General features: G+C 46.5%; 1 long non-coding RNA gene across 1 annotated transcript in view; it reads left to right on the forward strand.

Annotated features, from left to right (window-relative positions):
• The window catches only part of LOC137207011 (uncharacterized), a 195,752-nt gene extending 193,487 nt beyond the window's left edge, over positions 1-2,265 (forward strand). The window contains exon 4 of the long non-coding RNA XR_010934908.1: positions 565-2,265. This is a non-coding gene — a long non-coding RNA (uncharacterized lncRNA). The remainder of the gene's footprint in view (positions 1-564) is intronic.
• The last annotated feature ends 9,345 nt before the right edge of the window (positions 2,266-11,610 follow it).

The raw sequence follows: 11,610 nt of genomic DNA on the forward strand, positions 1-11,610 counted from the left end.
TAATTTTAATATTTCCCCTTTCCAGAGGGAGAGAGGGAACAGAGCATCTTTTGTTCACCTCCATGCCGCTGCGCTGTGATATAGACTTTCAGAGATATTCATGTTGTGATTTATTCAATTCTTTTTCTCCGCTGATTTTAATTAAGTTCCTGAGCTGTCTCCAAGCCTGGGGAGCGGGAACAGACATGAAACATTGAGAGCCAAATGCTTTTCCTTTGCAATTGAGTTTTTCCGAGTTCTTAAAGTGCTTCACGGGAGAGGTGAGAGGCGTCCAGAGGCTGAGGCATTTCCTGTGCTCCATCAGTCCCTAAATAATAAACATAAACATTAAAATCCGGTTAAGAAAAATCACAGAAGTCATTACAGCTTGGTGGCTGATGGGGACTTTGATCAAATCTTTTACGCAATTTCACAGTTTCTGGGGGAATTCACTGAGCTGGCATTGATCTTGTTCGTGCCAGATGGATTGTTTTCTCCCAGCAGCCACGGTGCGGAGAGCACAGGACCTGCCACCTCCCAAACCAATTTCATCTTCGGATCTAAGTTCATGTCATGCTTTTTAAGGGCAATGCCGTGGCAGCTTCTGGACCAGTTCCTTGGATTCCCATCAGGCACAGCCCACACCGGACCTCCAGCAGGCCTTCCCAGAGATATGGAAAGTCAGTGAGGTCCCAGAGCCAGCCTCTGATCCCTGGGCCAGAGGAAGGTCACTCAGTAGGATCTAAAAGCCAGATGGCTGACCACCGGCCTGTGGTCAATGTTGTGGAAATGGTAAGTTTGAAAATGCAAATGCTTTTGGAGCCGGCCTACAACCTAAGAAGAGAAATAGCCCGTGTATGGACTTTGGCAAAATGGTGGATCCAAGCTGGGTCTAAAGTGGGCAGCCCTTTAGGCCAATAGTTATCACGTGGGAACCCTGGCTTGCTGTGGCCAATGTTCTGAATTTTCCAAAAGCCAGAAACAAGGACTTCGAGTAATACGAAAATTTAAAAAAAACACCCAAATCTTATATTTAAATATTGAAAACAAATTTCCAAACATTTAAATCACTTTGCTGGTCAAACAACATACATCTGCAGGCTGGAGTGTAGCAGTGGACACTGGTTTTCAATCCCTGACATGTTGGTGAAAAGTGAACGCTCGGAATCAATGTCCAGGCGCCATCACCTACCAGCTGCATGACCTTGGCACGTATTTTAACTTCCGAGGCTCCACTTATAAGGACAGTACGTAGAGCACGGTGTACTCACAATGTAAAGAGCCTGGTGCACAGTATGTAACCAATAAATGCTATAACGGTTGCTGTCATTGTCATTGTTAGCTTCTTCTTTATCATCACCATCACTGTGATATGGTGATTTATAATACGATATATATATATATATATATATATTTGGTTACGTTTCTGTGTTACTGTTTCTGTTCTGTTACTGTGTCCCTGTTTCTGGCCAAAGAGCTCCTAAAACTCTTGGAATTTCCTAAGCTATGACAGCAAGAAAGGTGTCTTGAGTTATGTTAACGAGGTGACTTTTGGGGGTTGATGATTAGTTGAGCCAACCTTGCGAGTAGAGGCTTTGAACTTTCAGGCCCATCCTCAGACTCCAGGGAAGGGAGGGGAGGGGCTGGAGATTGAGTTCAACCACCAACGGCCAGCGATTGAATCAATCATGCCTATGTAATGAAGTCATCATAAAACCCAAAAGGACTGGGTTTGGAGACTTTCTGGGTTGGTGAACACATGGAGATTCAGGGAGAGTGGAGCTCTTGGAGAGGAATGGAAGGTCTGCACCCCTTCTCACATACTCTGCCCTGTGCCTCTCTTCCCCCTGGCTGTTCCTGAATTCAATGCTTCTATAACTCACTGGTGATCTAGTAAGGAAAATGTTTCTCTGAGTTCTGTGAGCCACTCTGGCAAATTGATCAAACCCAGGGAGGGGGCTGTTGGAACCTCTGGATGTATAGTCAGTCACAGTGGTAAGTCAGAAGCCCAGGTGACAACATGGACTCCAGATTGGTCTCCAAAGTGGTATATATATGCACAATGGAATACTACTCAGCCATAAAAAAAATGAAAGAGTGACATTTGCAGCAACATGGCTGGACTTCGGGAGTATCATACCAAGTGAAGTCAGTCAGACAGAGAAAGACAAATATCATATGATATCACTTATATGTGGACTATATCTTGTAATAAACTTTAATGGAAAAGAATCTGAAAAAGTATCTATATCTATGTCTATATCTGTATCTATATCTGAATCACTTTGCTATACACCAGAAACTAATGCAACTTTGGAAATCAACTACAATTTAAAAAATAAAAGAAATGTGAAAAAAAATCATCATGTTGTACACCTTAAACTTACCCAATGTTATATGTGAATTAAATCTCAGTAAAGCTGGGGAAAAGAAATGTGATGAAACATGCAAGTTTCACATTAGACTTACTGGATCAGACCCTGGAAATGGGGCCCGGTGATAAGTTTTTGTTTTAGGATAATTCTAAATTCACACAGTTGTAAGGAACAATGCAGAGAAATCTTTTGGATACTTTTCCCCGTTTTACCTCAATGGTAACATTTAGCAAAACTGTGGGCTGTGCCCCCTCCTTTGGGTGGGACTTTGGGGCATTGTGCTGGTTAAGTGGCCTGAAGCTCAGAGGAGTGGCCTCAGCCCAGTGGGGGAGCCCAGGGAGCAGTGGACCTGGTTTTTAATGAGATGACTCTGGCCCAGGAAGCCCAGCGAGCAGCCCTGTGGCCTGGGGTGCCCACTTAGAGTGTCTTGCATTAATTCTGGGCTGCAACCAGGTACTAGAATTGAATTATTGAGACACTTACTTCTGGACACGGACAGGAAAATCTTGGGTAGCTTGAGCCTTTACGAGAGCCCCCCAGATTTAATTTTGGGTGTGTGTGTCAGCTCTGTAGTTTGTTCTTTTGGGAGGGGCTAAGGGCTTGCAAGGAAGACAGGAAAGGTAAGTTTTGTTACGGGATGGAAGACATTTCACACGTGGGGCATCCAATCTTCCACTGACTGGAGTACCTTCCACGCCATTGGACTAACACCATGCGACACAGAAGTCCTTGTCGTTTCCAGTTCACATTTTGGGAACATGAAAACAGAGACCAGGGTGACTGAGCCCAATGCCCAATTTCTAGGGATGTTAGAAACTGCGCCATGTGACCCCTGAAGAACTAGTGGAGAGCTGAAGAATCAGTTCATCTTAGAAGTCAAATCATTGATCTTTTAGGTCCCCTGGATGGGATCATTTCCTGCAAATAAACCCTGTTAGCACATTTGACAGATACTTGGAGTTTACTGGAGTCATCCCGTTTTCCCACCCAGCGTTGCCCCTCCTCTAAACCCATGTCCTTTCCAAATATCTTACTGTGCTGTGACACTCATCTCTGCCCCCATTTAATAGAGAAGGTAGGTGATGTGCCTGGGCTCACACAGTGGGGAGCATCACAGTCAGGATTTGAACCTGGGTGGGCAAAACTCTGGAGCACGATGCTCTCCCGCTACCATGTGGCTCCTCTCCTTATTAGAAACACAATGTAATTAAGTGCTCGGGGCTTGCCATAATTCAAAATACACTACACAGCAATCTACCCAAGACACCATTCATAATGGAGCAATGACAGGGGAACTGCCCTCCTGACAGGTGAGAGATTCTATCCGTCTGACTCCATCATCACCATTACTCGCGCTGTATCTCGATTATCTCCCCCATAAGACATATTTACAGCAATATTAAAAGGGAGAGGAAGGGATATATTACGTTCCTTATGTATTACATATATTACATGCCCATGCCCATCATGGCCCAGATGATGCCCGACAAGGCGGGCTGCGGTGATAGGAGCAAAGTCATTCTATCAGTTTCAAACGGGCCAACTACCTCCCCATGTGATGGGAGAGATCAGCATCATTATCAACACCCCCATTTCATAGAGGAGAACACTGAGGCTCAGAGGACTGAAATGATTGGCCCTAGGTGCCCCCCGTCTTGGACTAGTGGAGGCAGGACTTGGCCCCAGACCTTCTGATTTCATATCCCCTGAGACCCTTATATTACAGATGTCTCTGGGGATGTGTTCATTCATTCCCTCATTCATTGATTCATTTAATATCTACTGAGTGCGCACCTACTGTGGGCTAAACGTGAGGTGCTGTGAGGAAATTGTGAAGGAGACCACCTACACTCCCTGGTCAGAGAGACCAGAGCAGGGGTCTTGCCCAGGTTGATTTTCCCCAGGCAACATTGCGCAGAGTCTGGAGACGTTTTCGGTTGTCACAATGAGAAGGATGCTACTGTCATCTCCTGTGTTGATGCCACATAAGTTGCCAAACACCCTACAATACACAGGACAGCCCCACAACAAAGAGTTATCCATCCCCAAATGTCAATAGTGCTGATTATTGAGTTGCCCTGGCCTAGAGCATATTGAAGAAGACAGAATTAATCAAATTATTCCATTCAGGAGGGTATGGTTACAAACAGAGAAACAAGAAATGTATAAACATCAACAGCCATTGCTTTTATAGCACACTGCCAGGCTTGGCTCCAAGTGCCTTTTACCTCTACTAACTTAGTCCTTAAAACAACCCTGTGGGATTGGCATTATTGTCATCTCCAATTATATAGAGGAGGAAACTGAGGTTCAGAGAGGTTAAGTACCTTGTCTAGTGTCACACAGTCAGGGAGGGACTGGGACTTGAATCTAGGCTGTTTGACACCAGCTTCCCTGCCTTTGGCCACTACCTTGCACTGCCTCCTTGTGAGACAAAGGAACTTGTCCTGGTTTGGGGTTGAGGGGTGCTCTGTGGAGGAAGAGACACATGATATGAGATTTAAGGAACACTAGAGCATAGGGGAGAGAGGGAAGAGCATTTCACTCAGGCGGAACAGCATGGGCAAAAGCCACATAGCAAGAGGCATGGTTGGGAAAACGATTGAAAGTGACTGTGATAGGAGAGCAGAGGTCTGGGGTGGAGATGAAGCTGGAGGGTCCAGCAGGGCCACAGGCTGGGTTTGCAGGGAGGATGTGTTCTGAGCAGAGCAGTGGCAGGGTCTGACTTGGACTTTGAAGGTCTGCTCTGGCTGCTGTGTGTAGAGGGGGGCCTGAGTACAGGAAGGGACAAGAGAGGAGGCAATTGCAACGCTAGGAGACTGGGCTGGCATCACTGGGATGCAGAGAAGTGGACAGATGTGAAAACTATTTAGGAGGCCAAACTGCCAGGATGTGGTGATGGACGGGGCGTTGGGGCAGGGTGATGGGTAATGCATTGATCGCCACCGCATGCCTGACCTACTTGTGAATTAACCCAAAGATTGCTGGTGGACAGCCCTGGAGACTGCTGGGAAGGGCTGCTGGCCTTGCCCACCCCTCCTTGAACCTGAAAGCCCCTGTCCCCGGTCATGGTCCCCGCTGCAAAGCCCAGGAGCAATCATCATTGTTGTCTTGCTCTGTTGACAGCCCTCTGCCTGTGCTTTCAGATGCCTCTAACTCACAGATAATTAATGTCAGCCAGCTGTCACCACACCCTGGCTAATCACAGTGCTTGGGGGTAGGCACACCGGTCGATGAGCAGCCCAGGGATCTGTCAGCCCCAGGAAAGGGCGCGTCACTTGCCCAGTCACCGGAGAGTGTGCCGTGAATTTAAGCACATGCCTGTTTCCTTGAGAGGCACTGGTAGTCTCCATCCCATGGGAGGCAGATGCTCAAGGTCATGTCTGCAGGTCCAGGGACCCAGGCTGGGCAAAAGGAGAGGGAATAGGTAGGGAGTTTACTCCTGACGGGTGTGGACACAGCCCCTCCCCTTTCCTACGTGTAAACCACAGTGGCTTCTATTGCAGACTCAGTGCTGTGCTCAAAATTCAGATAATTAAGTGCGTTGGCACAGCCCTGAATTGCTTTCGCAGTCACACGAAGACACTTGTAGCTCCCCAAACACTTCAGCCTTTGCTGAATTTCTTTGCCTTCGTCTGGGCAGTTCCTTCTGCTCGTTGCAGTTTCCTGAGCCCCCAGTTCCCACCCCCACTGGCACATGAGCCATGAAGTTAAACTCGTTGCTCAGCACTCTTTTTCCAAGGAGTTGGTGTCAGCCCCCGTGTTCCAGCAACACATTGTGTAAACTTCTAGGACATTTATTCATTCATTTGTTTGTTTGTTCATTCATTCATTCACCAGATCAACATTGAGTTCCCATTGAGCACGGCTCTGCGCAAGAAAAAACGGTGATCAACAAGGCAGACACGGTCTGCGCCAGGGCACAGTCTGCAGGGCAAGGCGGCAGCGTTAAGAATGATGCAAAGTGTTGTTAATTACAGCGTCATCAGTTCTTCTTTCCACGTTGCATTTGTGTCTCTGTTTCCAATTCTAGGACTCTGACTCCATGGGAATCTCTCTGAGGTCAGAGACTGTCTGATTTATGTCTGGGTCTTCGGTGTCCAGCACAGTATATTCACAGTGACTATTTAATGAAAGACAGTGAATGGAGTAAATGAAAGCTGGATTCACACACCCAGGACAATTAATACTTCTTCATCCAGAGAGCTGCCTGCCATCCCAAGCTACCCAAGGTACATTGTGATGTGTCAACACAGTCATTTGAAGGAATAGTTGGGCACATCAGATACAGCCTGGGCAGGGGAGGGTCCCTCTTTTGGAGGTCTGGTTGCCCAGGCAAAAACTCAGAGACAGCCATCTCAAGCATCTATTATATGTGTAGCACTGTGCCCAGGGCACGAGGGGTTGAGGCTTCCCTCTGAAGCTGAGTGGCAGGCTGAACTCTGGGAGACAGGAGACAGGGCGAGGGCAGCAGAGACCCTCCAGTTGGTCTAGGAAGCTCCAAGGAGCGTCAGCTTGCCCACCAGCGCAGTGGAAGGAAACTGGAGGGGAAGAGGCAATGAGGGAGTCAGCTCCCCATCTAGGAAGGTATTCAAGAAGATCATAGAAGATGCCTTGCCCGAGATGCTGCATTCCCAGTTGGAATAGGCAATCTGAAAGAGCTATTGGGATGGGCTAAGTGTGAAACTCAGCAAGCTTCTGCCGTGGGTCTCATTGGGAAGGGGACTTGGGGTGTAGTTAGGAGCCCTCATCTCAGAACCAAATAGACTTGTGTGATTAAATCCTGGCTTTAACCTCTTCATAGTTATGCAACAGTGAGGAAGTCATTGAACTTCTTTTTTTTTTTTTTTTTTTTTTTTTGCGGTACGCGGGCCTCTCACTGTTGTGGCCTCTCCTGTTGCGGAGCACAGGCTCCGGACGCGCAGGCTCAGCGGCCGTGGCTCACGGGCCCAGCCGCTCCGCGGTACGTGGGATCTTCCCGGACCGGGGCACGAACCCGTGTCCCCTGCATCGGCAGGCGGACTCTCAACCACTGCGCCACCAGGGAAGCCCCCATTGAACTTCTTTGATCCTTAGTTTTCCCCTTTGTAAAACGGGGGAAATGACACTTACATGATAACACCTGCAAAGTATGGTGTACGGGCTTGACAAACGGGAGCTACCCATGCTGTTTGTAAAAGATCAAAGGCCAATGCAGGGAACGGACCGGTGCCCAGTGGATGGGGAAGTGGGGTAAGGAAGGCTGCACATGCTGGGTTTGGGGCAGATGGCACCTGGGAAAAAGCCATAGCAGGAGAGGGGTGCCAGGGCAAGGAGGCACCAGGCACCGCCCTGCAGAAGGAAGTGAGTGGGTGAGGGCTGGCTGAGCAGGGCTCCTACTGAAGGACGGGCAAGCTCAGGCTCCAGCTCTCAACTCATCTTGAATCCCCATTAAGGGGATGGCTTCAGGGCCGACGTCTGGCTTCTGTTCTCTTCCAGCTCTGGGTGCTTTGTGCTTCTGGGGTCCCAGTTATCAGCAAGAGTGATTCCTACCTGTTCATTTGTTTCACTTCCTTCTTCCCCTCTGGTAGAAGGCTCCTCATTCATTTGCTCCCTTTTAAAGTCAGTCGACAAACCCTTCTGAGAACTGCTTTCTGGCTGACTTCTTGCCTAGGGCTTCTAGCCTAGGTGCTGCAGAATTGCAACAGAGATGGAGCAAACAGAGTCCCTACCCTCAAGAACCTCTAGCCTGGAGGTGGAGGCAGAAATGTGGCAGGGGACTGTCATACAGTGTGCCAACTGACACGGCAAGTACAGCCACTATAATATAGCTAACACTGCATGTTCATTGCACGTAAGTTACCTTATTGAGTCTTTGCTACACCCCTTGGGGGGAGGAGTTGAATCTCAGAGAGGGTAGTTCACATTTCCAAGGTCACACAGCCCTTATCGGTCAGGTCTGCCTGACATCCATGTTCGTGCTCTTAACCACTATGTTATGCAGCCTCCTTATGTCTCCTTATTCATTCGATAGATGTTTATAAAGCTCCTACTATGTGTTGGGGACCATAATAAAGGCAGATACTACAACAGAGAACAAGGCATCTCCTGTTCTGTGCCTATGGGGAGTATACATTCCGACCAGGGTTCTTTGGAGCACAGAGGAACTCTTCTTGGGTGACATATTCACAAAGAAGGTGGCATGTGAATTGGGTTCTGAAGCATCTGCAGGAGTTTTCCTGGCAAAATATGGAAGTATGTGTGTGGGTGCGAGGTTGAAGAAGTCATCCAGGAAGTGGAAATAGCAAGGGCAAAGGCCTGGAAATGTGTTCCTAGAATAATGAGAATTCCTCCCTCCCTGCTTCTCTCTTGTCCTTCATCCTTCCTTCCTTCCCTCCTTTTTTCTCTCCTTCCTTCCCTTTTATTTCTGAATGGGTGATATTTTCACATAGTTCAAAAGTTTAAAGGCAAAAAAATGTGTATAGTGAATATCTTCCTCCCTCTCCATCCCTACCTCCACCCATTCATTTCCCACCCTACTCCCCCCCCCACACCCGCATATCACCACTTTCTTTTGTCTCCTAAGCATCCTTCCAGAGTAGCTTTACACAAATGCAAGCAAATATAAATAAGTTTTCTTATCTCCCCCTTTTATTTCACAGAGAACATGCCTACTACTCTGGAGAAAGATGAGAATTTAATGCAGCTGAAGCATAGCTTTGGGGGACCTGGGAAGCAGGGAATAGTGGGTGGAGATTTGGTTGTGAGGGGCCTTGAATGTCATCCTAAAGACCTTTCGAGTGTGGGCATATTCTAGGCCATTTCTCAGATTTTTCTCCAAGTCATGACACTTCCAAGGAAACTACAAACCCAGCCAGAGTTATCAGAAGCTGTCCGATTGACTTGATTAAAAACAAAACCACAGCCACAATCCACTCCCACCCCCCCAAAAAAAAATTAAGAAAAATGAAACTCAAGGCAAAGGTAATCACAATGAATTTGTATCACACCGGGAGCTAGCTGCCTCTCTTGTTTTCTCCTTAATTTATTTTCTGGAAAACATTCACTGACTCATAGAATAGTTCCCTTCCCTCTGTCAGCAACCAGCCCTTGGAACCAAATTGCTGGCTAAAAATAATGTATTTTTATTAAAAATCACTTTAAGTTGGTACATATTTCTAAGACAAATTCACATATGGATAACCACCCAGTATTGCTTGCTATAGATAAGTGATGAATTATTTTAATCAGAAGTGGATTTATCAGCACTGCAAAAATAAATTTATGAGATTTTTCACAATCTGGTTGTCTTTTCTGATTCTTCGTATTTATATTTAGTATTCAATGAAGACTAATCGTGACTATTGGACATTCAATAAAACTTCCCCAAAGCAGATTCATCTCGCCCATAATAAAGACTGACATTTTCTCCAGTCATTCTGGGAAATGTTTCCAGTCTCTACGTACAAAACTAGATGGGAAAATACATACACAGAGACTTTCCTCCCAAACACCAGCAGTCATCTTTGGCTCTGCAGTAGAGGAGTGCATTGCTGTGTTTAGTCAATCATCATCCAACACCCGCAGATCTGATGCTCACGGTGGCAGCCACTGCATAGAGGGAGAGAGTACTGAACGATTCAGAAAGGGCTCAGCCCTGCCCTGGCTCCCCGGCCAATTTGACTTGCAGCAAGAAAGACCTTAGTAGCCTCTTACTGTTAACTGGCTATGCTCAAAACTGAACGTTGTTTTATTTCTTGTCCCAGAATGAAGCTTCTCTACGGCATTTGCAAGCAAGAGTTGTAGGACCAGGGATACGGGAAGAGCTGGTCATCAGGAGACTGTGTGTCAGTTAGGGGACTTTTGAGTGTAAGCAACAGAAGCAGATTCAGGCTGCCTGAAGGCATAGATCATGGTACAGGGACATGACATTAAATGTCAATGAATAGCTGAGCATATAATATGGAAATCTCAGTTGGTTCTTGTATGTGGTTAACACTTCTCTAACTTTTCCTCATCTCTCTAATTAACAAGGAGAGTGAATCCCAGGCTTTTTCTGGCAATGATATTGAGCCACAATAACAATGCTAGTTTTCATCGTATTTACGGCTGCTTTTGGCTGGTGGAAAGTTATACCAGTTTTTCATTTACAGTAGTGATCTCAAGTGTCCTTTAAAAATATATTTATTTGAGATAATGAATGAGTCAAATTAGAGGTAACGTATTGTTCATAATAGAACAGGGAGTAAAAGAATGGTAAAAACCATGAAAATTGCAGTCAGTTGAGTAAATAGATCTTATTCACATTGGTTTCTCTAGCAAAGAGGTGACTGAAGGGTTAGACAAGAAAAGGAATCTATTTTGTTCTAAGAATTTCAGGTATCTTACATAAATTAATTGAACTCCAACTTTAGCTTATTCAACAGATGAGGTCAATATCTCCCCTTGTACATTTCCAAGTTGCTAATGGAAAGGTTGCCTGGGACAGGACCAAGGACAGAGCACTGTGACCCTCCACTACAGACCTCCCAGTTCCACTCTACTCAATTATTAGCACCTTTGGCCAGGAGGGTATGACTTGTATGGCTTCTCATTCTAGGGGCTCATGAGAAGAAAGGGTCTGCTTTCCAGGGCTCTGGCTGCCTCTGGAATCTAGTGGACCTGACAGAGCCCTCCATGCCTTCTTTTTCCCGATAAACCAATATCATCAGCTTTTGTTGATCAAGACATTGCTCTGCGTTGATGGGGCTGACATTAGCAGCTGGGATTAATCCGTTTTTTTCCCTTTCCATTTATTTGGAGGATCTCATTAAGGCAGGTTTCCTTCAGGAAATTGATGCTTTAATATTCTGCGTTGTCAGCTGAGGGCCTGAATTTTATTTCTTGAATAACATTTAATTAAATGTGCAGGCTCCCTTTCCCTGACGCATCAGTGATCACAGTGCTGGGCCCACCTCCATTGCTCTTTGGAAAATCAGCAGAAAGCTAAGTTGGGGGGGGGGCGATGTCCTGCTGAAAAATAAAGTTTATGGCCTGTACCTCTGCTGAAATTCGGGCCCAGGGTCCTGCTGACGCAGGCTGCTTCAGGTGCCTCGACTAAGACGCAACCACTTTGTAAATGCTGGTTCCTGGATTGTAACCTGCATCTTGTTCAAGAGGTATCCCAGAGGGGGACTCCCCTAAACCAGGAATCAACAGACTAGAACCTGCTAGCCAAATCAGCCCACAGCCCATTTCTTAAAATAAAGCTTTACTGGGATATAGCCACGCCCATCCA

Source organism: Pseudorca crassidens, chromosome 15, assembly GCF_039906515.1.
Source record: "Pseudorca crassidens isolate mPseCra1 chromosome 15, mPseCra1.hap1, whole genome shotgun sequence".
Taxonomy (NCBI): Eukaryota; Metazoa; Chordata; class Mammalia; order Artiodactyla; family Delphinidae; genus Pseudorca; species Pseudorca crassidens.